The 18,381-nt window shown below is 36.1% G+C and overlaps 1 protein-coding gene and 1 pseudogene across 1 annotated transcript in view; one reads left to right on the top strand and one right to left on the bottom strand.

The window, feature by feature from the left end:
* Positions 1–18,381, bottom strand: part of Wdr70 (WD repeat domain 70) — a 304,681-nt gene that overhangs the window by 167,254 nt on the left and 119,046 nt on the right. The window lies entirely within an intron of this gene.
* Positions 17,365–18,375, top strand: LOC101591161 (annotated as a pseudogene).

The following is an 18,381-nucleotide window of genomic DNA, read 5'->3' on the forward strand; positions in this document are numbered from 1 at the left end:
AGCAATCAAATAATTGTTTTTAAAATTTTGGGGGGCTGGGGAGATGGCTTAGCGGGGCCAGGGACATGGCTCAGTAGAATAAGCGCTTCCCTGGCAAGCACAAGGGTTGGAGTTTGATCCCCGGCTCTGCAAAAAGAAAAGAAAAGCCTTTAAAATGTTGGCCAGGGAGATGGCTCAGTAGAATAAGCACAAGGGCCTGAGTTCAATCTCCGGTTCCGCCAAAAAAAAAAAAAAATTTAAAAATTATTAAGTGGGCCAGCAAGATAGCTCAGTGGTCTAAATCACCACCTGCTTAGGCAAGTTGAGGCAAAACACAGGGACTGTGGCTTAATCCCTGGGACCACATGCTGTACCAGCCCCACCCCTAGAGCAGACTGAGCATGCCACCAGAAAAAAAAATGGAGTCAGTAAACTAATCGGTCTTTTTCCAACAAAACTGGCATGTCTAAAACAAATACATTAAAGGATCAAGTTGTTTATCCCCTGACTTGTCCTGTTCTAGAAGATAAAAACAGGATAATAGTAGCTATCACAGAATTGGTCAAATCATATAATTCAAGAAATTATTACTATACAGAAGTCATTCTTTGGAGAAATTCTGTTTTTTCTTAAATTTTTTTTATATATAAATGTAAATAATAAGGACCAGGGACATAGCTTAGTGGTGGTATCACACCTGCCTGGCAAGTGCACAGCGCTGAGTTTCAATCCCAGTTTAATAAATATACATATAATAAATATTAATAAGTATAATAAATATATGTATAATATACATATATAAATTAAAATTATCTATATAGTTTTATCTATATAAAATTATATAGATAATTTTATAGTACTATAAATTATAGATGATAGCAAACATACCTTGTCTTTAATAAAGAAAATCCAAAATATGGAATAAGTTGCAAACATAATATTCAATGCATTATTCATAATAAAGGAAATAAATAACAAATGTCTTGGTAACATATGGCATTTAAAACTGCATACAGGGAGCCAGAGAAATAGCTCAGTGGTATAAGTGCCTGCCTGACAAATGCAAGGTCCCAAGTTCAATCCCCAGTACCAAAAAAGGAAAAAAAAACCTGCATACAGGTTGAATATCCCTTATCCAAAATGCCTAGGACCAGCGGTGCTTTAAATGTTTTATTTTAGCAGATTTTTTTAATTAGAGCATATAAATGAGATAACTTAAGAGATGGGATCCAAATCTAAGTGTGAAGTTCGTTTGTGTATATAAACTAGAACATAATTTCATATACTATTTTTTATTTTATGATTTTTAATTTTTATTAGTACATGTTTGTGGTACATGATTCCAATCATTGTGCAGAATTGGTAAATGTGTATAACATATCTTAATTTTTTTTCTCTTCCCCTCCACAGCCCCCTTTTGTCATAAGTAGCAGATTCATCTTTTAAGTACTTACACTGTTAATTATATACACTATTTTTAATAATTCCTTGCATATAACTAAGTTTTGCAGGTGAGGTTAGGCATCATTTCAGCATGCAGTTTCAGATGCTAGAATGTTTCAGATTTTAGATTTTCAGATTAAGGATGCTCAAGCTGTATTATGCACAGCACAAGAGAAACTATCACACGAGGAAAACTGCATCATAGCACACATATGAAGTCAGCCGAAAGTATTCCCTCCCTGGAAACATTGGTTCTATCAGAAAATGAAGATCACAGATGAGAGCTTGCCTTACTATATAATTTTTGCAATGTTAAGTTTTTTACAGTATAAAAATATTTTATAATTACAAATCATAAATACAATAAGAAAATATAAATGGCACTAGAAAATAATAGCATTAATTTGCAACTTTATAGCCTTAAAGTTTGCTAATCTCAGTAAGAACTTCTTCATCTACTATGTTTATATTATGAGGACACTGTGTTGGAAGTGGGGATAAATTAAAGCTAATTTTATGCTTACAACTATGTATACTAATTGTTAATATAATTGACAGAGAACTCTATGATTCATATCACATTATACAGTGAAGCACATTAGACTTTTCCTATCAAGACTGTGAATTTTCTAATGCATGTACTGCCTATACTTGTAGCAGAAGTCATTAGCTTTGCCTGCTAACGAAAGTAAGGTTCCCCAAGAAGAGAACAATTCTATAAAGACAAAAATCATTATTATAAAGTACTATTCAGTATCAAAATGGCTCATTATAGAACATGTTATTTTTTTTAAAAAACACACAAATAACTCTACCACATTTTTTAACCATATATTTAAGGTTTGGTTGGTTGGTTGGTTGGTTGGGGTTTTTTTTGGCGGAACCTAAGATTGAACTCAGGCCTTTGCATTGCCAGGCAAGCGCTTATTCTACTGAGCTATCTCCTCAGCCCACCTAAGTTTATTTTTTCCAGTAAGTACTCATAAATATACTCTCAAAAGTAACAGCCTACAGCAGTGGTGGCAAACCAATGGCACACATACTCCATTGGACTGTTTGTATGACAAAAATATGGTACATCTTTAGCTCTCAATAACAGTGGACCCAGCAATGCCGGCCAAGATTAAATCAGCCTATAGAGCCAGCCAGCTCTTGACAGGCCATCACCTCACAGAATCAGACTCAAACTTTTCCAAGTAGCTCTTAAACAGAGATCCAGCTTAGCAGCTGTCTTTGCTGAGCTTCACTCTGTAGGAACAATCTGGTGTATTAAAAAAATAGACCAAATGCGCCAACTGCTTCTTTCCATAGAAACCTATTGAAGCAATATGTCCATCAAGCTTTATGAACGCTACTGACAATGTAAGCAACTCTTATGAAGTGCTTCTATATGATGATACTACTCCACACACTTCAGGTATACAAATTCATCTAGTACCTACACAAAACTATCTCATAGAAGACAAAATGGGGAAGAGACATCAAAAAAGCCATATAGTGAGTACAGATGGCAAAGCCTGGATTCAAACCTATATAATCTGTCTCCAGAGCCCATCTCAGAACTACTATATTATACTACTTTAGAAATGAGGGGCCAGGGAGATACCTCAGTAGAATAAGCACTTGCCTGGCAAGCGCCAGGGCCTGAGTTCAATCTCTGGTACCGCAAAAAAAAAAAGAAAGAAATGAAATGAAATAAAACTGGGATATTTTCAAAACCTGGAGAAAACACACAACAGTGATTATGTGGTTGTGCTATCTACTCAAGAAAGAAAAAAGGCAGCAACTTTTGCCAAGACGCACGACACACACAAACTGAAACAAGTTTCAGGAAACAGTAGTACCTGTGACACACTCTGACAACTTGTATTTTATGTTGTTTTGAAAATGCTGGCTATGACCCCAGAAGATCTTCGAATTCCGCTAAACGCAAGATCACATTTACTAACAACCATGTGTTCTAAAGGAAGATAAAATAAAGCAGATACAGATGACTGTGCCCTTAGGATAATTAGAACGAGGGAGGGGATGCATATAGTTATCCTGGACTTCAGTTGTGGAACAGCTCCAAGGCCAAACTTTCCACCATTGCTCAGACAGCAAATTAAAAAAAAAAAAAAAAAAAAAAAAAAAAAAAAACTTGCTTCATAGTTAAACTGAAAATCTGACTTTAAAAAAATCTGTTAAGGCAAGTGTGTCTCATAGCCCGAACTCTTCATGAACACAATGGGATGACACTTCTGTCCAAGCATAGCTCTCCTCCAGAAAACACACAGCACTCGTGTTAGTGCATTTTTAAAACACTGGTCATTGTAGGGTTTTTCTCACTTTATTTGTATAAAAATTTCATAAAAATGGCACCAACAAAAGTTAGTGATACCCAGAGTAAAGCTAAGAGGAAAACTGTGAGAATCATAACAGAATTAAAGAAGAAAAATCATTGAAAAGTTTCTTACAGTCCTGGAAAAATGAATTTCTGAGTATAATTGGGGCCTGAGAACCAATTATTTGGTTTTCCATCATTTCTTATGCAAAAAAAAATGTTCAGTTCTCCATCATTTTGATATTTGAACATTAATTTGAAAAAAACTTACTTCAACAACTGAGGTATCACTGTATACTAATTTCAGTAGGCTGTGGTAAGTGGACAAGCCCAATATGAACAACTGAAAATACTGATAAACACACTATGTTTTAAGACAATCTAATGAGTATAGAACCTACAATTTCATGCTACTGGTAACATCAAACTAAGTGTTATGATAAAAATATCCTTAAAAGACTGGTAATGGATAACAATTTGAAAAAATTCATAATTCAAAATGTTTACCATAATACTGAAACAAAATTTTAAATATCTTTTACTCAGTAATAATATTAATAAACTGTTTACATATTAAATAACATCTGTACCCATAAAGTTCCTAAGCAAAAAAGAGTGATATATCATTTCATGAATCCTTTTGTTTGTAAAAAATTTGATTCACAAACAAAAACATTTGCAAAATTAGTTTTTTGTTTGTGAATTCTTTATCAAGTGATGAACCTCACCACAGCCATCTTTCCCATACTAACAAAAGTGTGGCCCTCTTTTCCAGAATTGTGGAACAAAGTGTTATTAACCAAGGTATCAATGTATGTATATATGGCTAATGAAAAATAGAGCAACATTTCCCAACTAAGATATAGCTAAAAAATACACTGTGTCTGTGTCTGGATGTCCCCACAAAGCCCAAGGACACCATGGGGAATCAGACTTTTAGGAGACAACTGAATCTAAAGTTTGTGATTGGTTCATGGTCCAATCCTGGGATTAAGGATGTGAGTGTTACACCCATCCTAGCAGTTAGTCCACATACAAGATAAGGGACAGAAAGAGACTTGTTTCTCTGTCATTTACTGCTTTTGCTATCTTCTGTGTACAATGAATTGCTCTCCTCTTTGAAGCCTTCCTGCCTGGGAGCCAGTTGAGTATGGACTGAATCCTCTACAAACAGTAAGCTAAATAAATCTTTTCTCCTTTATGTGCAAGGAGAGGACAAAGACCTTGTGTGAGCTCTACATTTCCAGCCCCCTGGTAGTTCTGTTTACAATATAAGGAGGGGACAGAAGCTTGCTAGAGGCTGCAGCTGCTGCCCTTCCCTTTACTCTTCACTGTGTTCTGCTGCCATGAACTGCTGCTCTCTGCCATGAGCCAATCTGCCTAGAAGCCAGCCAAGTATAGACTGAAACCGCCACAAAGTCTGAGCTAAATAAACCTTTTCTTCCTTCAAAAATAAATACATAAACAAACATTTTCTCCTTTAATTTTGTATGTAGGGTATTTTGTCCCAGCAACAAGTAACTGAAACAATGTAACAATAAGTAACTAAGACAATGCAAGTTACAAAGATCATAATGTTAAGTGAAATAAATCAGATACACAAGCTTAAATGTCACATGGTTTTTCTTATATGAAAAACTCAAATTATAAATAATGAAATAAAAGAAAATAGGAAGTAGGGAGCTAGATCTCTCTCAAATGAGAAGGGGATCATGAGATGGGGATCATGTACATGATATGTTTTATACATGTACCAACTCCACACAAGAAATGTAAAAATTCTATACTGCAAATATGCACTAACAGAAATAAAAACAAAAGAACACCAATGCCCTGGAACCAGGCACAGTGGGACATGCCTATGCACTTTGAAAGGCTGAGGCAGGAACATCACAAGCTTGAACGTCACCTGGGTAATTCAGGGACTTGTGAGATTCTGCCTCGGTCAATCAACCAAATCAATCACTGGCTGAATGACCAATGATGTAGCTTAGCATGAAGGCCTCCAGTTTAATCTCTAGAACCCAAGAAACGTGGCCAGTGGGCTGGGGTATATCTTCCAAACTCCTGTGAAACCAGTATTACACTGCTATCAAAACCTGCTAGGGCCAGGCAGATAGCTCAGCAGCATGAGCGCCTGCCTGGCAAGCATAAGGACCTGAGTTCAATCCCTGGTACCAAAAAAATAAAAAATAAAAATAAAAATAAAATGCTGTTAACACATTATGTCAATATCCTTGTTGAACATAAATACAACATTTAGCAATAAAATACTTGCAAATCAAATCAATAGCACACTAAAAAGACTGAGAACATTTTTAAGTACCACGTAGTTTTTCTCATATGGAATCTAGGAAACATCAACAACAGGGGCCACAGGAGGCACAAGGGAGAAAAGAGTTTAATATTGAGAGTAGATACAATCATAACATCATATATGCTTGTAGAAAATGTCATGAATGCATCATACTGTTTAACTACTATATATAAATAACTAAAAAAAATTTTTTTTAAATCTAGTACAGGGCCTACAAGGTCTCACTACACAAATCAGACTTGTAGTGCTCCTTCCTGTTTTTCAGCCTCTCAAGCGCTGGGATTACAAGCACGAGGCACCACACTCAGTGTCGATCACAGCCTCAGTGTGCCCAGACAGTGGGGCCTGCATGGCACCCCAGGGATAGAACTCTCCAGCCCCTGCATCTGTGCTGTAATCTGCTGAGCAATCTGGCCTGCCCTTAAAATAAGATAATCTTAAGTGCCTGGAATTGATTAATATTAAAGAAAGAAAATCTGTCAAATGCCCAGTCTATAAATAAAATTTGCCTGCACATAGGTTCCTCAAGTAAAAATGATGTTCCACAAAAAAATTAGCTAAACCAATCATGCAAATGATTTTCCTACAGACAATCAACCTACCTTGGTATACATCCATGTTTTGTATGCCTTTTGCATTTTATCAGAATTGTAAAGAGATGAACGCAAGGTTACAGATTTAATAAAACTAATAATTTTTCATGCTATGTGAGAACACTGTTAAGTACAATTAGTGTTTTGTTTTACTTTCTGTGCTTTGTCTTTTAATTTATGAATATGTGGTACTGAAAAATATAAACTACCAGTATTAGTGGATATCACTGCAAATTATGTACAAATGGCCCTAGATTTTCTCAAGCCAGTTTGTTCTGCTGAAAACTATTTATGTGATCCAGGCTAAATCACTTCTCTTGGCATCAAGTTTTCTGTAAGTAAAACTAAATAAGCAGTGACAATCTCAGTGATTCTCAATTCATAGAACAGCCACATATGAATGGAGCTATGAAAATGCCACAGGGAAAAAAGAACCAGTGACCCAACATACAAAATTCTTAAGAGTATGCTCATGAATGACACCCATTTATCTATTAAATTTATTTTCCACAGAAAATACTAGAACAATTTTTTTTTTTTTTTTTTTTTTTGGCAGAGCTGGGGATTGAACTCAGGCCCTTGTGCTTGCCAGGCAAACACTTAATTCAACTGAGCCATCTCCCCAGCCTTAGAACAATTTTTAATGTAAGTTTTATTTGGAGCTCCTTCCTTAAAGTCATCTGGCCTGCTTTAGTTAGTTGCCTTTGGAATAAAATCCAAATATATTCAACTTGGTTTATATGGTCTTGCACAATTTACTCCTGCCTACAGGACTGAATTCATCTTATGTGCTCTTTGTATCTTGCTCTCTGGTTTAGCAATTCAGATTTATCTCAGTTCCTAAGAAAGGCATTTTAATGTGCTATTGCCTACATTTAAAATAGCATACTGAGTCTACAAGATAGTTCAGTGGATTAAAGCACCTGCTTAGGCAGAGTACAGCCACCTGGGCTCAATCCCTAGCATGCTGTGCCGGCCCCACCCCCAGGGCATGCTAAGAGGGCAACTGAGACTGGGCGTGGTGGGGCAAGCCTGCAATCCCAGTGTTTGGGAGGCTGAAAACAGGAGAATCACTATAAGTCTGATCTATGTAGTGAGGCCCTGTGCACCCTGTAGACCCTGTGCTAAATTCATAGTAAGATAAAATGATATATCCTCATCTTTCCATCTCCCCTTAAGCTTTGCTTCCTCAGAAACTTTTACAAACTCTACATATCACCTTAGACCTTCCTCATACAGTGCTTCTTCCTTAAACTCATATAACTATTTACTTATTTACTCATGAATATTTTGAATGTCTTTTCCCCTGATCCATTATAAATTCTATAAGAACAAAAGAAGTTTCATTTATTCAGTGTCTAGAAGAGGTCAGGCTCATGGTTGGCAGCCAATAAATATTTGCTTATTAAAAGAAAAAATGGAGCCTTTTTACTAAGATGGTGCCAAAGGAAAAGAAGGAAGCCCCTGCTCTTCCCAAAGCTAACCCCAAAGCAAAAGCTTTGAAGGCCAAGAAGGCTGTGCTGAAAGGCATCCACAACCACAAAAAGAAGATAAGAACATCACACATCTTCTGCCTTCCCAAGAAACTATGGCTCCAGAGGCAGCCCAAATACCCTCAGATTAGTGCCCCAGGAGAAACAAGCTTGACCACTATGCCATCATCAAGTTCCCCCTGACCACAGAGTCAGCCAGGAAAAAGATTGAGGACAACAACACACTCGTGTTCATTGTGGATGTCAAAGCCAATAAGCACCAACTCAAACAAGCTGTGAAGAAGCTCTATGACATCAATGTTGCCACGGTCAATACTTCAACGGTCCTATGCAGAGAAGAAGGCATATGTTCCACTGGCTCCCTATTATGATGCATTGGATGTTCCCAACAAAATTGGGATCATCTAAACTGAGTCAAGCTGGCTAATTCTAAATATATACCTTTTTTCCCAGTTTAAAAAAAAAAAAACAAAGACAAAATGGTTTTGAGAGATCTTTTATTTCATGTTCATTAGCTGCAACACTATCTTCGAAGTCTGAAAGTCTATGTTCAATTTCATTCAAGCAGTTCTGCCAGGTTTCAATGGAGTTCTTAATATCCTGGATATCTGTTTGAATCTGTTTCATGCTTTCTAATTCTTTCTTGTACTGTTTATTCAGTGTTTCCATAATTTTTCTATTCTCCTCTTTTTTTCTATGTCTTCTTCAGCTGTGCTGAACAATTCTTTCATGATTGTTGTCCTTTCTTTTTGGACCTGAGACATTATTTCTGCTCTTATTTCTTCTATAGCCTGATGGACTTGTTTCTTAACTTCAGTCGCTATCATTTCAGAGATTTCAGGTATGTGATCCCTAAATTCTTGAATGTCTTTGTCTCCTGGATTTGTTCTGGGTGAGCTGGAGAATTGAGATTGTCTTTTGCTAATGCATTTCAGCATTTTTGAAGCTCCCAGCAATCACCCAGACAGAGTCTGCCAAAGTGCTTCAATGGCTCTAGGAAAGCTCCATGCCTGAGCACACGGGGCCCACAGATCCCAGCTCTCTTGCCTCCACAGGCTACTGAGAATCCTTCTAAGTTCCTAAAAGTTTGGACTGGGAGCAGCAGAAGCTCCACACCCGCATGCTGGGGGTTAAGGAAGGTCAGAGTTTTCCAGAGTCCCTCAGACTGCCCTGAGTCCACCAAAGTTCTTAAATGGCCCTAGGAAAGCTCCATACCTGCGCGCACTGGGCCCACAGATCACTTCTACATCCTGACAAAATAGTTTTGTACCAAGAACAGAAAGGGATTAAAAAACTAAAAGTTGTGTATTTTCAAAATATACAATAATCCCTGAAAAGTCACATAATGTGTTGCAAAAAAGGTTTACAATGTAAAATCTATTTGGAACATGTAAGTAAAGCTACGCAGCTAAGGTTAAGGCAACAAACAGATAAACTTATGAACATAAATTTTTGTTGGAAAGTCACCTGTGAACCTTATTTTTTCCACAAAGACACATGTTTAATTAATAAGACAGAATTTAAAAAAAAATGACAGGATTCATGTGACTACACAAAGTGTTAAACTAGTCTGTGCTAGACATGTTTATTCCACTGGTATTTAAACAACTTTCCAAAAGTAATTTTTGCTTCTTTCTAATAAAATCCAATTTATTTAGAAAATGTATTAACAGGAAACTTGTAATTAAAAAGTTATGGTGCTTTCCCATGTTATTATGGTCATTTTATTTCCATTATACCAACAAAAAGTTTATCAAGGGAAGAGTAAATTTTCTATCTGGTGCACTTTTTGAAAAGCAGTAATAAGGCTAAAATTTCATCAAGACAAATTTCAAAAATATTATTACAAAGAAGAATATAAGAAATAGTTTTACTAAGTGTATAACCTCACAAGATTTAGGGAAAAAAAGTAACTGAAAGAAAAAACTCATTATTGACACATTCAGAAAAAATGCCTGTTAAGGTGCCACTCTGACTTCATCATCTTTGTCAATATGAAACTGAAAGGATGACAGTTTCTTCATTGGGAATGAATTCAACATGCTTTAAGATTTATTAGACAGAGGGGCTGGTGGGATGGCTCAGTGGTTTGGAGCACCTACTTGGAACAAGCTTGGCAAAGAACAGGGACCGTGGTTCGATCCCCCAGCACCACATGCCAGCCAGCCGCGCCACCTGGTGGGCTGAGCTGGCCACACACACACACACACACACACACACACACACACAAATAAAAACACTTAAAAAAGATTTATTAGACAGAAGTTTTTCACAAGCAATAAACAAATCTACCAAATAGTCACAGAAATGTAAGAAACACATGGAAAAAAATAATTTTAAAAAGAAAAATTACAATATTATCCAAGTCTTTGGGAAAAAGACAGACTCAGAGCAAAGAAATATAATTATGACTATAAAAAGTGCAAGTATCTTTTCTCTATTCTCACCCCTATAACTAAATTGAATTCAAGAATTTTCATACAACATAGCCTTCTTCATATCCAACTACTTGATAAGTGGCAACAGGGCCAGCAGACTAGTACATCAACTAGTGCATATTAGACATTCATACAGAGGTACATTTGTCATATGCGGGCTAGGCTGGCTGGACTGATGCTACCTACCTGACCTAGAAATCCCTAAAGTCTCAAAACTATTTTTTATCAAATCCTCTGCTAATGAAATACCAATAAACAAGTATAGCCTGCAACACTTTGGAGACTTTCATATTTTTCTTTAAATATATGCATACAAGGGGTCAGGGAAATGGCTCAGTGGAATAAGCGCTTCTCCGGCAAGCACAAGTACCTGAGTTTAATCCCTGGTTCCGCCAAAATAAATAAATTAAATATATACATATAAATGAATGAATAGTCATTAAACCAAAATTATGTAATATCTAGATGTATTGATATTAATAGTTTTTTATTCTTGGTGGGTTTTTTTGGGGGGAAGGTTGGTAGAACTGGGGATTGAACTCAGGCCCTTGCCCTTGCCAGGGAAACACTTATTCCACTGACCCATCTTCCTGGCCAAATAGTTTTTTATTCTTTTTAAAATTTTTAAAATTAATTAATTATTTATTTATTTATTTGGTACAGGGTCTTCCTATGCACCTTGGACTTATAGTGATCCTCTTGTCTCAGCCTCCCCAGCACTGGGATTATAGGCGTGTGCCACCAAGCCTGGTTTTGGTGGCAGGCTCAGCATGCCCCAGGGCAGGGACAGCCAGGCATGTGGTACCGGGAATCAAACTCAGGTCTTTGCACTTGCTAGGCAGGCACTTAGATACCCAAGCTATCTCCCAGCCCAATATGGTTTTTATATGGGTCTCAAGATAAAGAATATACTAATTAGCATTTGAACTATTTATAATTCTTGTGTATGGCTTATTATTTAGCATCAGTGGTCCCAACCCCAAACAAGTTACTGATTAAAAACTATGAGCTGGCCCTAGTGGTGCACACCTATAACCTGAGCACTCATGAGGCTGAAGCAAGAACACCAACAAAGTTCAAGGCCATCCTGGGCTACATAGTGAGAGTTCAAGGCATACTTGAGCTACATGGAGAGACCCTGTCCCAAAATAAAAAACCAAAAAGAAGGAAAAAAACAACTTATGAAAAGTATACACATATAGTAAAATATAACTAATACATACTTTATCAAACTTTTATGTTTTTAAAGATGTGAACATCTTACCATGTTACATATGACAATATAAAACACATAAGCGTTCCATATAAAAACTCACTTTAAGCTTAATGTAATTCAATTATTATCTTTTAGTCCCTATACATGAGGCAAAAGGTTTATACTGTTAAATGATAAAACCATATCTAGTTCAAATAACTGAGTTTTAAAGTGTGTCTCAGCAGCAAGGCACAGTGGTGCACACCTATAATCCAAGTTACTTAGAAAGCTGTGCTGGCAAATCACTTGAGCCTAGGACATCAAGACCATGCTGGACACCATGGCAAGACCTTGCCAGGGGGGTGAGGTGGAGTGTCTGAGTACATTTTGCCCTCTATTATAACTATATTTCACTATAACCAGCAAGTTTGAATAGAAAAATTTTCAGGATTTAGGGTATACTACTAAATCCTAAGTAATTTTCTCCCAAAATTACCCATCTCATGTAAAATTTCTGTTGACATACTTTAAAAATGCATACATATATTTAAATTAGCCGCTCAACAAAAATAAAATAAAATTATTACTTTAAATGATGATATCTGTAAACAGTTATAAAAAGCATCCTTATAGTTTTAAAATTAAAAACTGTGAGATTATATATTAAAGGATAATATAACTAAGTAAAAGCTATACTGCAGAAATATGATCTAAACAGTAATACTTTCTATTTCAGTGAGAGCATCATCAAAAAAGGATCACTGCAAATACAATAGCACCTTATTTATTTGGCATCCTGAACAGCACAAAATTCTGAAATAGGAAAAAAAAAAGAAAGAAAGAAAAAGTCTCCTAGTATTCAGAGAGGGTGGCAAAAAATATATGTGCAAAAAAAAAGAAAATGAAAAAAACACAATATACTATCTATATTATTTGCTTATTCCTGTCTTCCTGTCTAAGAAATTAGACCATCCCAACCCCAGTCCCTGGGTTATTAGAAGCAAAATACTTAAGCAGGAACTAAGATATTTCTCCAGATTGTCATTAATAGCAAAAAGAAAAAGCGAAAGAAAGATAGATGATAGATAGATAGATAGATAGACAGACAGACAGACAGACAGACAGACAGACAGATAGATATAATAGTCAAGAGCTTTGAGAAAAGCTATAAATAGATCTATATATGCCAAAGCATTCTTAGGCATATCATACCAAAATGTAACAATTTTTAAACTATGAAAATGTTCAGTTGAGCCGGGCATGATGGCTCACACCTGTAATCACAGCACTTGGGAGGCTGAGGCAGGAGAATCACTGCAAGTTTGAAGCCAACTTCAGCTACATAGTGAGTTTAAGGCCAGCCTGAACTGCATAGTGAAACCTTGTTTCAGAAACTAAAAATAAAATGCTAAACTGTATTTAAGATACTCATGAATAATGTATGAAACTAATTTTTTTATGTTTTCCCCCCAAAAATTTAAAACTTTGAGTAATAAAAATTTACTTTTTGAGTGATTTATATGAATCGTCAATCCTTAAAAAACTGTACAATTACATTTACATATATTACTGATAATGAAAACAAGTGAAATCTGTCCCAGTCTTTCAGTAAAAGGCTGTAAGAAGTCAATAATGTTCACATATGTTCAAATAACAGTTGCCACCAAGATGTGTAAGAAATCTCTCACATCCAAACCCAAGGTTAGTCCTATGCATAAACACCAACTATTCACAAGGTTTTACATATTTAGTCCAAATGAGAATCTTGTGAACCAAGTATTATTCCATTTTATAGGAAGTTTAAATTTGATGGCAAAGTATTGCTCAAAGCTACTAGAAGAGTACCCAGCTTCTACTAGTTCCAGCTACAAAGTATGAGCTCTTTGCATTAGGTCATACTAAAACTTACCAAAAACTTTAATTATATAATTTATCATTATAAGCTATAGAAACCAAATTTCAAAATATTTACCTTACTGAATTGCACCACTAAAAGCATTTATTAGTAACAAATCCAATTCTCAAAGAATATTCCTAGGAACACTATACAAAGCATATAACAGGCATTACTGGCTGTGGGAAAAGGAATATTAGTATCTTTAGAAAGTCTTGGTTTCTTTTATTAATATGCTGCTCAGAATCTTTAGTTACTCTTTGGCTCTGTGACTCTAAATGGAAACTGAAAAAAGGGAAATCTTTAGACATCCTACAATTAGTAGCTGTCCAATGCACATATACAGGAATTCCTGCTCTGTATCATCCAATACAGACAACCCCTGAATATTGAACTCTCATAATCTAAACCAGCAGTGATGCATATAAATTTGACGTACACTCAAAAAAATCCAAAACTCAAGAACCAACTTATGTAATTAACAATTTCCATGACCCCTTTGTCTCTATCTTGTATTGTTTTTACAAAAAAAAAAAAAGTTCTGAGATGATATCCATATAAATGTATTTTAAGAAATACCCTAACTTTGTATTTTGAAAATCCTCAAAGTCAAAAAAACTAGTGTTAAAATAAATAGCTATGTATTGTTCACATAAAATGACACACATGGCTGGCAAGATAGCTCAGCAGACTAAGCACCTGCTTAGGCAAGTACAAGGACCGGGTTCAATTCCCATCACCACATGCCACACTGACCCCACCCCTAGGCATGCTGAGCTGGCCACCAAGACCGAGCATGGTGGCGCATGCCTGTAATCCCAATGCTGGGGAGGCTGAAAACATGAAAATCACTACAAGTCCAACCTGCATAGTGAGACCCAGTACCAAATACATTAAAAAAAAAAAAAAAAAAAAAAAGCCACATATATTATATGTCACATCTGTAATCTCAATCTCTTTTTTCCCCATGTACTTATGTATTTCTCTCTAGCTTCCTTCCTGGCCCTTGCTCCTGTACCATAATAACTTACATGAATCATGGTAGTTCACTCCTACTCAGTTGAAATCTTTTAAGAATAAAGACATTTTTCTTCATAACCATGATTCTATATAACAATTCAATAAAATCATCTCTATCCATTTATAACAGACACACAATAAATCTTTCCCAAAAATCAATGGTTTAAAATAATAGGCAAATATTAGTGTTTGTGGGTCTACCAGTCAACTGGGTGCTCCCTCCGAGCTAGATTATGACATGTCTGTGATCAGTTCTGCAGATCTAGGCTGAGCACTCAACAAGTTTAAGATCACATCTGTGAGAGGACCCGGGGCCTGCTGGATCTTGAACAGACCCAGAGCCCAGGCCCAGCATGTGAGTGAGACCACCCGGGGCCCGCCAGATCCTGAATAGACCCAGAGTCCAGGCCTGGCCTGTGAGTGAGACGATCCGGGGCCCGCCAGATCGTGAATAGGCCCAGAGCACAAGTCTGGTGTGTGAATGACACCACCTGAGGCCCACTGGATCCTCATTCAACCCAGAGTGCAGGCCCAGCGTGGAACCCTTCAGCAGAACTCCCTGAAAAGAGGCTAGAGGCAAGACCCACCCAGCTGATTCAGGAGCAGAACATCTTGCTAGAGAGACACAAAGAAAAGAAACAGATCACATTTAAAGGAAAACCCATCAGAATAACAGATTTCTCTTACAAACCATCAAGTCAAGAAGAGCATGGAGCAAAGTACTTCAAGTCTTGCAAGAAAACAAATTCCAACCCAGACTGATAGATCCTGCAAAACTCTTTTTCAAGTATAATGGAGAAGTGAAATACTTCCATGACAAAGAACAACTAAAGAATTTCATGATGACAAAGCCAAGCCTACGCAGACTACTAAATGATGTTCTAGAGAGGGAGCAAATTGATCACAGCCCCATGAATGAGAATAGAAAGAACCCACAAATAGGGCAAACAAACACAGGAGAATAAGAGGTATACAATAGTAATCTTTCAGTTATCCTTTTGTGTTCAGCAGCAAAATATTTCCATCAGCACACTCTACAAATGGACTTCTCTTCCACCCTATGGGTCATGATTCCACCTGACTCTACAGGGTGGATTTCAAAGAAGTAGCTGTAGCTCAGTTCCACAAGTGACGCCTGGCCACCAGTAACTGTCACGGTCATTATGCATGTCCACAACACACTAGAACTTTGTGCGATATCCTCTCCTCAAACTGTTAGAAGTGCTGGTCATATATTTGCCATTCCAGTATTTATCTTATATTTTACTCTTAGTACTTCTTTGCTATCATGAAAACTTTTTCTTAGTGCAACTGTTTTGAAACATTTAATTTTTAATTAATTAGTATTTAATTTTCTGAATATTGCTTAATCTTAATTTTTGTTCTAAGATTTAAACTATATCTTTGACTTACAATTTATTTAAAAGACATTATATGATATCTTCTAGTACTAGAAACTTTAAAAAGTATATTTCCATTTTTCTGTTGACTTTATATTACTTCTTCCCTGTCTTTTATACACACATACACACACATATATGGAAAAAAAATACGTGTATAACCCAACATTAGATTGGTACTGTTTCATAGAAATCTGCAATGACCTTTAAATAAGGGCTCATCTAATATATCTTTTATATAGTCCTGCATAACTATCATATTGAGAGCTATTTATTGTTCATCCAGGAGCATAGTGCAACTTCTCTTGCCTTTTGAATTATGCTCTTTGTTATTTCCTATATGCTACTTCTGGAGGTATTAAAATATTTCAAGTTTGTATAACTAGAAAATCTTACTTTTAGTTTTCAAAGGTATGTTTTCTAAGTATAAAATTCAAAGAGGACAGATCTTTTCTTTCAGTCCTTTAATTAATCTAGTTTCTTACACCCTTGGTCCTTTTTTTTCTTCCTAATGTGGAATAAGATGCTATTTAATTTTGTTCTTCCATAGCTAATTTTTTTATGTATATGCTTTAATGATTTTTTTCTTTACAAGAAGTTTTGGACAATTTCATTTTTGTGTATCTTGGTATGATTTTATTTAAATGTCTTTGCAAAAGGTTCATTTTTCTTGGAAATGTGGTATTATAAGTCGAACTAAATTCAGAAATTTTAAATCTTAAAAAAAAAAATGCTTAAAACTATTGTTTGAAGCAAGGTACGATTCCCCTATGATGAATGCTATCACTATGTATATATAAAATGTACCAATATAAAAATTCAAGGAAAAAAATAGAATTTTCACCCTGACTATCTATGTATGCTGATATCTGTAATCTAAGCAACTACATTGAGGACAGCAATGTGTAATACAAAAACCATGGTTGAATACCTCTCATCTTGGTCTTCTAAATGTGTATGTTTCTAATGTCTTATCAATTATTACTATACTCTCTTTAAAATAATTTTTTAAAGTTAAAAAGACCAAAAAATTAAAGTTTAATGAAAGCACATGACTATATGTGTTAATCTGAGCAACAGATTCAATGATAAAATAGATAATATAGCAACCATTGTTAACTAACTGTTCTTCTTTTGAAAATTTGTAACATATATATTGTTGTATGTTACCCTGTTTCTGTCTTTGTTTCTGCTATTTGTTTTTGCTTTTGTTTTTACTCTTCAAAATAAAATAAAATAAAATTGAAAAAAAAAAAAAAAAGAAACATAGTGGAAAATGCAAAACAACGAAATTATAAAACCTGCCAAATACTTCTCAGAATTGGAAAAGAGCATCTTGCTTGCTTTAGTAGAAAAGTATAAATATGTGCTGGAATGTAAGAAAAGTGATGAGCAAACTATTGCCCTCAAACAGCGTCCCTGGCAAGCGATTGCCCACGAGTATAACTCCCAGCCAAGTGTATCTCTGCAGGATTTCAAACAGCTGAAAAAGTGCTGGGAGAACATCAAGGCTCGGACCAAAAAAATTATGGCCCATGAAAGGAGAGAGAAAGTGAAGTGGAGCGTCAGCCCACTGCTGAGCACCCATGTGCTGGGGAAGAAGATCGCTGCCTGAGCAACTCTACTTCCTGCAGGGCCCACCCGAGGAAGAGCCAGAGCCCCACCCTGATGCTGCTGCCCAAGAATCATTTGCTGTTTCAAATAGAGAACTGTGCAATGATGAGAAAGAGTTCATACATTTTCCAGTATGTGAGGGGACCTCTCAACCTGAACCCTCGTGTTCAGCTATCAGAATAACAGCCAATAAAAACTACAAGAGCAAAACCTCTGAGGAAGGTGCTTTAAAAAAGATGCATGAGGAAGAACACCATCAACAAATGTCCATCGTACAACTGCAGCTGATACAAATGAATGAGGTGAAAAAAAAAAAAAAAAAAACAAATGAATGAGGTGCATGTGGCCAAAATCCAGCAGATAGAGCGAGAGTGTGAGATGGCAGAGGAGGAACACAGGATAAAAATGGAAGTGCTCAATAAAAAGAAGGTGCATTGAGAAAGAAAACTACAAACTTTTACCAAGGAATGGCCTGTTTCTTCATTTAACCGGCCCTTTCCCAATTCACCCTAAGACTTTGGGGGTGGTACCCTTGTAATTAAATCTCTTGTGGCAAAGTCTGGAACGTGAACTTGGGGTCAGTAACCTGTAACAGAGCTCCAACTAGGAAACTTAGAGTGGTAGTAGTCATTTATTTAAGAATACATTCAGGTAAACAGCTGCACCCTATGT

This window comes from Octodon degus, unplaced genomic scaffold, assembly GCF_000260255.1.
Source record: "Octodon degus isolate 3935 unplaced genomic scaffold, OctDeg1.0 scaffold00002, whole genome shotgun sequence".
NCBI lineage: Eukaryota > Metazoa > Chordata > Mammalia > Rodentia > Octodontidae > Octodon > Octodon degus.